A 12,233-nucleotide genomic window follows, 5' to 3' on the forward strand; every position below is an offset into this window, starting at 1 on the left:
TTTTCAATAATGTATAACAGAATTTAAATGATCAGCTAGCATCTCTATTGCTCTCTAGTTGACATTTACCATTAATGTTTTGGTAGTGTGCGTATAAGTGATTTGGAGTGGCAGGAAGAACAAGACTTCTGGTCAGCTTAGTACGGAGTTATCAACACAATATCAGATAGGGGTAACACAGGCATAGGCCTAATAACAAGTAAGAAAATAGGAATGCAGGTAAGTTGCTGTGAAAAGCATCATGAACACATTACCACAGCCAATGTAAACACAAATCTGACATCCAACACAACAATTTTGTAAGCCAACTAGCTCTGCAGATAACGAAGATAAGGAAAGAATGTTTGACGAGCAAAAATGATATTATTCAGATACTTAAGGAAGAAAAAAATTTAATGGAGGTTATAGACCAGAATTCAGTAGCAGGAACAGAAAGAGATGGAAAAGCAGAAGGAGAATATGGCTAGGGGTAAGGAATAAAGGGAAAAGCCATCAGGTTGTATTTTTCACAGAACATAATTAGTTCACCACTAACGTTTAGTTTAAGAAACATAATTATACATATGGAAGAGACCTGAGGACACTGGAAAGTTTCAGATTGTGGTATAATAGAGATTTTGGGACCAAATATTAATCTGTAGGACATTTCCAGTGGCAGATGTGGACTCTGCCCGTAATTTATTTGCTATGAACTGCAGAGTAAAACTGAAGATACTGCAAAAAGATAGAAAATTAAGGAGAAGAGACCTCAGTAAATTGAAAGAACCAGGGGTTATTGAAAGTTTCAGAGGGAGCATTAGCATACACTAGACTGAAACAGTAGGAAGGTGTAGGGAAGCAGCATACTCACGCCTTATAAAATCACATCAGTCTTTCCATTGTGTGCCAGCCTAGTCCGCTGTAACTAGCTCTGATGTCATCAATGTTGCACAATACTTTAAAAATCAAGTAAATTACCTGAAACATTTCTAGCATGTCAGGAGTAATACTAAATCAATATGTGTTGAATATTAGTTCAATAACTTTAACCATTTTCGAAATTTGGACGTTTTTCTGTAAAAATCATTGGCGCAACAGAAAAGAGCTAGAAACTTAAAAATTTATATTTAGATTCCTTTTTCATAATAATTTAGTAGAAACAGTATTCTGGATCTCACAAATTAAAATTTTAGTTGAAATTCATGATTTTCTGGTTTTTGTCTTAAAAATTAAGGAAGCAAGATAGATTAAGTAGGCGAATAAATAAGGCTAGGATGTTTAAATTTAAGTAGAAGGGAGATCCGCTATAATCATAAAGATGTGAGAAGTTTCAACTGAATAACTATAAAACTATAGCGATAGCGTATCTCCAAAGGGCAAGTTCAGAGCTCATCTACTGCATGTAGTGTAATTAAATTAATTCTCTCGCCCAAAATATTTGACTTAGTCACGTCAGACTTTTATTATGATTACTCATCTGTGTGCTGATTGCACATTTAAATTAAGAGTTTCATCAGCCATCAGCAAAGGAAGCAATGATTTATTCAATAACTTAAAGTGGTGCATTACTAGCCCAGCGGCTAGTCGGGAGAGCGGATTTGATCAGGCGTTCCCTTAGCCGTCCGCACCGCAGCTTTATATGTAAGAACGCTGCGCGAGAAAAAAAGGCCCCAGTTCTCTCCAGATGCTGATTAGCACACCACCTGTGCCGGGAGTCGCGTCGTGTCGGTATCATTGCTATAAACAGCCTCGGATGCCGTAATAAGTTACTTGGGATACGCGTAACCATGAAATCGTTTTCGAGTGAAGTGTTAATTCTGGGATGACTTTAATGATCTATCTTCAGTTTGCGTATGTCGTATTTTCACGTGCCGCCGCGGGACAGACATTCTACCATTATTTAGCATGGTGTTTGATGAACATTATCATCAAATTATGGCGAGCATTCACTTAAACATTTAATTTAGACAGCTATAGTTGCATCAGTGCATTGGACTCTGAACTGCTCTGGTAGTTGGATTGTATGGATTCTTTTTGGTCTGTGACTTTCAGAATATAGTGAACATTTGAGAGAAAATGGTTTTTGATTATGAATCCCAGACAATCTCCTAATTCCTCAGAGCTATAAGCTGTAGCTATAAATGTATTTCTCAGATGAAGTGGGCACTAGGAATTCTAATTACAGGCTTCACGTTTTGCTAATCACTTTCTGGTTGCCAATATTGTAGTTAGAGAGCCAGTGTTGAGAACGGCAAACAACAGCAATAAATAAATAAATACAAAACATTTAATAACAATAATTCCACCCGCCGCCCCACAAAGGGATAGAATAGAAGACAAATGACTAGCTTTGAGAGATGATATACTGAACATAGCAGAGGATCCCATAGTAAAAAAGAAAAGGCCTAGTAGAAATCCTTGGATAAAACAGGATCTCTTGAATTTAATTAACCAAATGAGAAGATAAAAAAATGCAGCATAGGAAGCTGGTGAAAGGAAATATAGAAATCTAAAAAATGAAATTGACAGAAAATGTAAAATGGCTATGCAGGAACGGCTGTAGAAACACACACAACTGGAGGAAAGATAAGTGCTGCCTATAGGAAAATTAAGAAGACCTTTGCAGAAAAGAGAAGCAGCTGTATGACTATCAAGCACTCAGATATCAAGCCACTATTAAGCAAAGAATGGAAACCTGAAAGGTAGACGGAATAAATTGAGGGTCTATAGAAACGACACAAACTTGACATTAATATCATAGAAAGAGAAGAGGAAGATGAGATGTGAGATACGATACTGCAAGAAGAATTTGACATAGTATTGAAAGACACAGGTAGAAACAAGGGCCCTGGAATAGATGAAATTCCTTCAGAATTGCTGAAATCATTCAGAGAGCTAGCCATGGCTAAACTATTCCACCAGGTGTGCGACATCATAGATAGTACAGACCTTATGTCTTACCTTAGAAGACACGCCAAAGAAAGGTAAACATACATTTATAGCATTTCTAAATTTAGAGAAAGCTTTCGACAAAGGTAACTGGACTAAACTTTTTGAAATTTTGAGGATAGTAGGGATAAAATACAGAAATAAAGGTGATTTACGACTTGTCTAGAAACCAGATTGCAGTTGGAGTCAAAGGAAGCAGAAGTTGAAAAGGGAGTGAAACAAGATTGCAGCCTATCCCCAATGTTACTCAATCTGTACATTGAGCAAACAGTAAGGAAACCAAGGAGAAGTATGGTAAGGGTACGGTGACCAGATGCAATTGTTTAAAAAGGAGGACAAACAGCTTCAAAAAGGAGGACAAAGGAAGAAAACAGAGGACACATCAAACGGGTCAACTGCAGATGAGGATACCACCCGTCAGCTTTGGACAAGTCACGTGACTGCCTGGAATCACCGGTAAAACTAGTAGTTAATTGTTACTGGCGGTCAGGTGGTGATTCTTAGAACAATATTTTTTTTATTTTAAATTAAAAACATTAATTGTGGTGACAGTGTGGCATCAACTGTTTTTATATTTACATGTAGTTTTAAGATTTAACAAAGATGGCTGCCTAAACACCACTCCTGATTGGCTACTTTCATGTGAGTTGTCCAAAGCTGACAGGTCGTATCCTCATCTGCAGTATTCCCCATCAAACATACGTTCAATTTCAATAAATGAGTTTATTACTTATAGACATAACATACATACATTCCTTAACAATTATTGATACTTCTTGGAGGAACCAATTTTTTGCAGAAGTTTAGGCTTACTTAACAGATAATCATAAAATGACATATATGAAAATTCTTTTAAATTATATTGGACCATTAACAGACCTTTCACTGATTCAAGGTTTAATCTATTCCTCTCATCCATCTACTGTGTGGTAATTAGAGAAAATATTCTTTCTGCATTAGGATTATGTCCTGAAATACTGAAAAAGTATTCAGCAAGTTTCAGCAACTCTGAGTGACAGTCAACTGACTTACTGTCACAAAAAGACTTTGCCCATTTTTTACTACAAGATAAAGTCCTAAATTCTGGATCATCATTATTCCTTTTTAGAAATTTCCTGAAATTGCAGAACTGATCAAAACATTTTGCATCTTCAATTTCAAAGGCAGTACGTTTCTCCTGCAAATACACAAGACTTTTCTCAACATCACTGTAGCAAAAATCATTTTTAAGTGACATCCATCTAAAACATGAGGAGTCCTCAAACATACAGAGCCACCATTTCAAACATTCATTCAAGAAAAGAGCAATAGAACAGGACGAATTGTAAATTTAACTGTATTACACTCAGCTTTGCAAAAAAGCCGGACACTGTAAAAATCCACCTGGACCCCGGACAAAGAGGTAAAAAGGAGGACATGTCTGGATTAATCCGGATGTCTGGTCACCCTAGGTAAGGGAATTTAAGTTCAGGCAGAAGAAATAAAAAATATGAGGTTTGCCGATGACATTGTAATTCTCACAGAGATTATAAAGCACTTGGAGGAGCAGTTGAACAGAATGCATAGTGTCTTAAAAAGTGGTTATAAGATGAACACAAATAAAAGCAAAACAACAGTAACGGAATGTAGTTGAATTAAATAAGGTGATGCTAAGGGAATTGAATTAGGAAATGAGAGAAGTGCGACACCATAAGTTGTAGATGAGTTTTGCTATTTGGGGAGCAAATTAACCGACAGTGGCCAAACGAGGTGAATGCTAAATGCAGACTGTAAACAACAAGGAAGGAATTTCTGAAACAGATGAAACTGTTAACAGCGTTTAATTGTGAAAAGCATAAATAACTTAATGAAATGTTTCAATGAAAACAATCAATTATTGATAAAATTCTTCTGCCTGAAGAATGAGCTGCTGGCCCTGAAAGCTTGCCAATCACAACAATCTTTTATGTGTGAGTTCTGCCACCACATGGTGAGTAGATTTTTGTAGCTAAATAATTTTACAGAACTGTTTGCTACAGCACTGAATGCAGTGTATTTTCAAGTTTTATTCCCACCTAACACTGTTAGTTTCTGACATTTCCATTAGCTGGCATGCATGAATAAATTATTCCAACTGTCATCATGAAGTCATATAACAGTGCTGAACATGCACAGTGCTGCTTATGGTTTCATGAATCCAGATCCGCTACTACAATTCACAAACAATTCAGAACTAAATATCACAAGCCACCATCTGAAAGACAAAATGTTATTAATTGGTACAATTGTTTCACCAGAGCTGGCTGTGTATCATATAGGATGCCGAGTCAGCTGTAGCAAAGTTTATGGTCCATTCTTTTTGCCAAGTCACCAGTAACTGGCTAATCATACCTGGACATGCTTGAATATTATCTAATGCCTCAATTACATGATACGAGCACAGAATTTATTTTCCAGCATCTTGCTGCACTCTGTATTATCATTGTGAAGTTGTTGCATGTCTCTGTAGGAATGCGCCAACTTGGATTGAACAGGGTGGAACACTATCCTGGCCTCATCAATGACCTGATTTAACACTAATGGATTATTGTGTATAGTGTTACATGGAAGACAGAGTGTTTGTTCCTCCACTTCCAGGAAACATTGACAAGTAATGATAGCTGATAACACAAGCAGTTGCCACCATAAATCAAGACTCATGTCATAGGATTTGGCAGAAAACCGATTACAAATGGGACATTTGTCATTCTACAAAAGGAACCCACAGTGAACATTTGTAAATAAAACTTGAAGATGTACTGCATTCAGGACTGTTTCAAACATTTCTGTAAGTTATTTACCTTTTTTTTTTACAATCAAAGGTTACTTTTTTATAACTTATTTATAAAGCCACTTGCTCATGTTTGTCAGTATATGCAGGCTAATCTCAGGAACTGCTGTAGGGATTTTGATCCAGTTTTTACTAATAGATGCACAGATTCACAAGGAAGGTTATGTATACAATTTAAAAATATTCCCTCAAACTGTCTGAACTTTAATGAATTAAAGTTAAGTGGTGAAAACAATGCCACTGCCACCTAGCGAACAGCTGCCATAATTCATGAAAGTAGCAGAGCTGAATGCAGCAGAGCTGAATGCAGCAAGCAGGATCTAATTTGCATCTGGTGTGGTGGTCTAGGTGTGCTGGCACGGTAACTCAATGTGTTCAGTCAGAGGGCTGGCTAACCTCTGGGGGGGGGGGGGGGGGGGGGACCCTGAGTGAAGGAATCAATGATGTACTGGAATGGTTGTCATATTATGTCAAAAAACAAAAAGAAAAGCAAAAAAGAGGGGAGCTGAGGGGAGGGGTAGAGTGTGTGACTAGGAACCAAAAGGTTATGAGATCGAGTCCTGGCTGGGTGATTTTTTTCCACTCTGCCTTTTAACCAAGTGTTCATGCCTCAATGATGTGGAGATCAGCTTTTCAAAATGTGATGACGATTTCAGACTGCCAATATCTGTTTCCCTCAGATTAGCAACAAAATTCGCACTCTTAATTCACTGCAAATCTTTTGAATGATGAGCAGTGTGTTACTCAACTTTAAAGTAATGTAATAAATATGACCAATAATGAAAAGATAACCACCTTATCATCAGGCTATGATGTATGACTTACAACAATACCAGAGAAGGGAAGTTGCTACTCACAATATAGTGGAGATGCTGAGTCGTGGTAAGCACAACAAAAAGATCCTCACAATTATAGCTTTTGACCATGAACCTTTCCTCCAGAAACCTTAATCCCACAGAAATATCAGCCCTTTCCAAAGGCCTCACCTTTTGCCCCACTCCCAAATTCAACCATGCAGGACTAGTTACAGACCTTCTCTCCTTCTCCCGGTCCCTACAGTGGAAACCCTTTTTTGCCACCAGCCCAACCAATCAGACTCAACCAAAGACCAATATTGAACCTTGCCTAACTCAGTTCACTCCTCCATCCAACCGTGATCCATCCCCACTGCCTCCAAACCACCCCTGTTAACTTTCCAGAATTTCTTAACCTTGAACCTTGCCTCACCATTGTTCCCCAAATCCCTCAACATGCAAACTAACTTAACATCTGCAGAAAGAATCACAGTCCACCATCTAAAAACTGATCCCGGCCTTATAATCCTACCTGCAGACAAAGGCTCCACCACCATTGTTTTGAACCTCAAGGATTACGTGGCAGAAGGACTTTCACCTACAAACCATGCCACAGCGATCCCAGTCCAGTAATCCAGCAGGATCTCCAGTCACTATTAAAATCCTTAGACCCATCCCAGAACCTCTCCCCAGAGTTCATCTCTCTACTTACCCCTACCACTCCCCGCACTCCCGCCTTCTACATGCTTCCTAAAGTCCATAAACCCAACCACCCAGGATGTCCCACTGTGGCCGGTTTCTGTGCCCCCACTGCGAGATTCTCTGCTCTTGTAGACCAACACCTTCAACCTATTACCCAGAACCTATCCTCCTATATAAAAGATACCAACCATTTCCTCGACCGACTCTCCACAGTTCCTGTCCCTTTACCACATGATGCCCTGCCCGTCACTATTGATGCCTCCTCCCTATACACTAACATTCCTAATGCCCATGGCCTTACTGCTATCAAAAACTACCTTTCCAGACACCCTATGGATCCCAAACCAACAACCTCCTTCCTAGTCTCTTCACCCACAATGATTTCTCCTTTGAGGCATTACCTACAACCAAATTCGTGGTACAGCTATTAGCACCTGCATGGCACCATCTTATGCTAACCTATTCATGGGCCATCTAGAGGAATCCTTCCTAAAAACCCAGAATCCTAAATGCCTCACCTGGTTCAGATTCATTGATGACATCTTTGCTATCTGGATTGAAGGTGAGGACACCTTATTCACATTCCTGCAGAACCTCAACAACTTCTCCCCCATTTGCTTCACCTAGTCCTACCCAACCCAACAAGCCACCTTCCTCGATGTTGACCTTCACCTGAGAGAAGGCTACATCAACACCTCCATCCACATCAAACGTACTAACCACCAGCAATACCTCCACTTCGACAGCTGTCACCCATTCCATACTAAGAAGTTTCTTCCTTCCTTCCATACAGCCTAGCCACCCATGGTCCTTGCATCTGCAGTGATGACCAGGCCCTCTGAAAATATACTGAGGGTCTCACTGAAGCCTTCACTAACTGTAATTATCCTCCCATCCTTGTACAAAAACAAATCTCCCGTGTCTTATCTTTTCAGTCTCCCACCACTCGCACAGTCCCACAGTCCGGCCACAGAGGAGCATTCCCCTCATAACTCAGTACCATCCAGGACTAGAGCAACTGAATTACATTCTCCGCCAGGGTTTCTATTACCTCTCATCATGCCCTGAAATGAGAAATGTCCTGCCCACTATCCTTCCCACCCCTCCCACCTTGGTATTCTGCCATCCATCGAACCTACACAATATACTCATCCATCCTTACACAACCCCTGCTCCCAATCCCCAGCCTAGCCACCCGTGGTCATTGCATCTGCTGTGATGACCAGTCCCTCTCAAAATATACTGAGGGTCTCACTGAAGCCTTCACTGACTGTAATTATCCTCCCATCCTTGTACAAAAACAAATCCCCCGCGCCTTATTTTTCCAGTCTCCCACCACCTCCCAAAGTCCCACAGAGGAGCATTCCCCTCGTAACTCGGTACCATCCGGGACTGGAGCAACTGAATTACACTCTCCGCCAGGGTTTCAATTACCTCTCGTCGTGCCCTGAAATGAGAAATGTCCTGCCCACTATCCTCCCCTCCCCTCCCACCATGGTATTCCGCCGTCCATCGAACCTACACAATATACTCATCTATCCTTACACAACTCCTGCTCCCAATCCCTTACCTCATGGGTCATACCCCTGTAATAGACCTAGATGCAAGACCTGTCCCATACATTCTCCTACCACCACCTACTCCAGTCCGGTCACTAACATCACCTATCCCATCAAAGGCAGGGCTACTTGTGAAACCAGTCATGTGATTTACAAGCTAAGCTGCAACCACTGTGCTGTATTATATGTAGGCGTGACAACCAACAAGCTGTCTGTCCACATGAATGGCCACTGACAAAATGTGGCCAAAAAACAAGTGGACCACCCTGTTGCTGAACACACTGCCAAACATGATATCCCTCATCTCAATGACTGCTTCACAGCCTGTGCCATATGGATCCTTCCCACCAACACCAGCTTTTACGAATTGCGCAGTTGGGAACTTTCCCTGCTATACATCCTATTTTCCCATAACCCTTCTGGCCTCAACCTTCATTAGTTACTGTCCTCACCCATCCAAACCCCTCCCTGTTCCCATTCCAGCACTACACAGCCGTCATTTCACCACCACATCCAGTCTTTTAATTGCTTTTTCTTTTTGTTTCTCTCCTTTCCGCTACTTACCCCCTCCCCCTCCACACCTTGTCTCCTGCTCTCTGTCTAAACTGCAACATTTCACTGTCCACCACTACCACCACACTATCCCTCCCCGCCCCAGCCTCCTCCTTACCCCCACCCAGTCACCACTCCCATTATGCACTGGTGCTGCTGCTCGCAGTGTGGTTTCAGTTCTCTGAGACTGCAGACGTGTGTGCAAGTTGCGTTTGCATGAGTGTGTGTGTGTGTGTGTGTGTGTGTGTGTGTGTGTGTGTGTGTGTGTTTGTGTGTGTGTCTACTGCTGACAAAGGCCTTGATGGCCGAAAGCTATAATTGTGTGAATCTTTTTGCTGTGCCTATCGCGACTCGGAATCTCTGCTATATGATGAGAAGCAACTTTCCTTCTCTGGTATTGTTACATTCCATCCTGGATTTTCCATTTTTTGATGTATGACTTACAATTTGAAATAACCAAATATTTTTAACCAGTAGTTTCCTTGCTATCATTTGAGAACAATTGCACAGAAAATCCAAAATATGTGATGTTTTATTTTTTATGTTACAAGTAAAACTTTTTCCGAAAAATTACTTCAGCAACTTTTCTTCAATTACATACAGTATGTTCTTTCAGCGGTGAGGCAGATGGCTTAACTTTCAGCTTCCTGGCTTCCTGTGGACATGATTTTTTGTGACACAGAAAATAAGTCTGCCATAAAGACTTCATGACCAAGAATTGCAGCAATGTGTCTCAACAACACATCACTGTGTACAAATCTTCACAATAGGAGAGCTGTAACATAAGCTTAACATCTACACACACACACACACACACACACACACACACACACACACACACACACACAGCCCTGATTCACATTCAATTTTCTGGTGTAACATATTGATTCTGTGAAATAACATGTTCCACTTCTAACGATTTACCATTTAGGCAGATGAAAGATGTTCATGGAAAACAAAAATGTCATTTAGATAGGTGTCAAGTGTGGAACATCCCACTGTGTGCACTCTGGTTTGCCATAAGTGTAGAACTGGTATAAAAGAAATCAGCTCAGAACATTGACAAGGTGTGACAGTGAGCGAGCATGCATCTCCACCTGCTGTGGAGGCCCACTTATGTTTTGGTGCCATGGCTTGGAGGTGACTTGGAAGCCACAGAGGAAAGGGTGTTGATGATAACTTCAATGCAAGAACATTAAAGATGACAGAGGACAACAGTGATTTTCTAATGTGATATCAGAACAGCAGTACATGTTATGCTCTATTGTGAGCTACATGTTATAAACTGTCTATATCCCCACAATTGTAAACGAAACACTTTGATTATAATATGGAAGAGTTATTCCAAAACTGATTGTCATTTTAGTAGCTTGAACAGATTGGAGCTCTCTTTCAGCATCTGCCCACTGCAAAAGATGAAGTCTCATGTCATGGTCTAGTGGCTCTGCATAGCAGGCCCACCATAGAAAATAACTCCAAGAAAGAAATATGCAATATATCTGTAAGATAAAAATCATCATAAGTATCAGCAGGGTGACTGATCATGCATGGAGTGGACCACATCATACCAAAAACCATTAATACTTATCACTCCAATATTTATATTGGTTGTAGACTTATTACTTACATCACGATGTGCTCTCATCATTGCCACCAGTTGTCACTCCAAATGACAATTCAGTAAGGAACTCTCAATAGGCATGCCTCCAGAAAACTTTCCTGCCATGCATTGCTTACAATACATAAATGATATGAAATTGATGATATTCAATTACTTAATGTTGTTCTCTTTAATTTATTCATAAATATAATTAGTTACCCCCATACGAAGTATGTTACACCACACAAGTCGTCTGGCCACAGATACTTAATGCTACCCATTCAAAGCTATACCAGATAGTATAACATAAACGTAAGTGTTAGGAAGTCTTTCTGACTGTCTTTATCTGTAGTGTAGTCATGTATGGATGTGCAATGAGGAAGACAAGCATCTCAGACAAGAAGAGAATAGAAGCATTTGAAATAGAAGAATTCTGAAGATTAGATGGTTAGATCAAATAATTAATGAGAAGTACTAAATCATATGAGGGAAAAAGGAAATTTATGGCACAACTTGACCACAAGAAGGGATCAGTTGATACGAGACATCCTGAAGTTTCCAGGAATAGTTGATTTGGCAATGGAGGGAAGTTGAGGGGTAAAAATTGTAGAGGGAGATCTAGGTGGTTCAAAAGGATGTAGGTTGTAGTAATTATTCAGAGATGAAAAGGCTTGCACAGGATAAACTAGCAACTAGCATGAAGAACTGCATCAAACCTGTCTTGAGAGTGAAGATTACACCAACAATGTTACAGATACATTTTTGTTTTTGGCATTAGTAGTTCTGTTCATTGTAATATGGGGATGCAAAGTTTGTAAATGTCTCACTAGGATGCACCAGGATATGGTAACACAAGTTTCACTGCCTAGCAAGAGTTTCATGAACTGTGAGATGAAATAATGGTGCAAAACGTGTCATTACTTTCCTCTGGTAACAAGTTCCTTGCTTGCTAATGGCACTGACTGCAAATTGAGATGCAGTTTGATGGTTTTCACAGTGTATGCTTTAGATAGAGCTGTCATAAATACATATTTTGAGACATGACTGAAGGAGACAAAAATTGTCAGGACTTTCCAGTATTCAAGAAGTTGACCACATTGGTAACAGATTAGCAGTCTTCCCTAGTACTAAAACCAAGAGCTGCTTCAGGTTATGGAAGTTATGTGCTATCAGATTTAAGGTATCTTTCAATGACTGTACAACTATCGTATGCGAACTGGTAGCTGGCAGAAACATTCTGTTATTAATGTCAAGTCCATCACCACAGTTACTTATTTCTATGAATTCAC

This window comes from Schistocerca americana, chromosome 6 (assembly GCF_021461395.2).
Source record: "Schistocerca americana isolate TAMUIC-IGC-003095 chromosome 6, iqSchAmer2.1, whole genome shotgun sequence".
Taxonomy (NCBI): domain Eukaryota; kingdom Metazoa; phylum Arthropoda; class Insecta; order Orthoptera; family Acrididae; genus Schistocerca; species Schistocerca americana.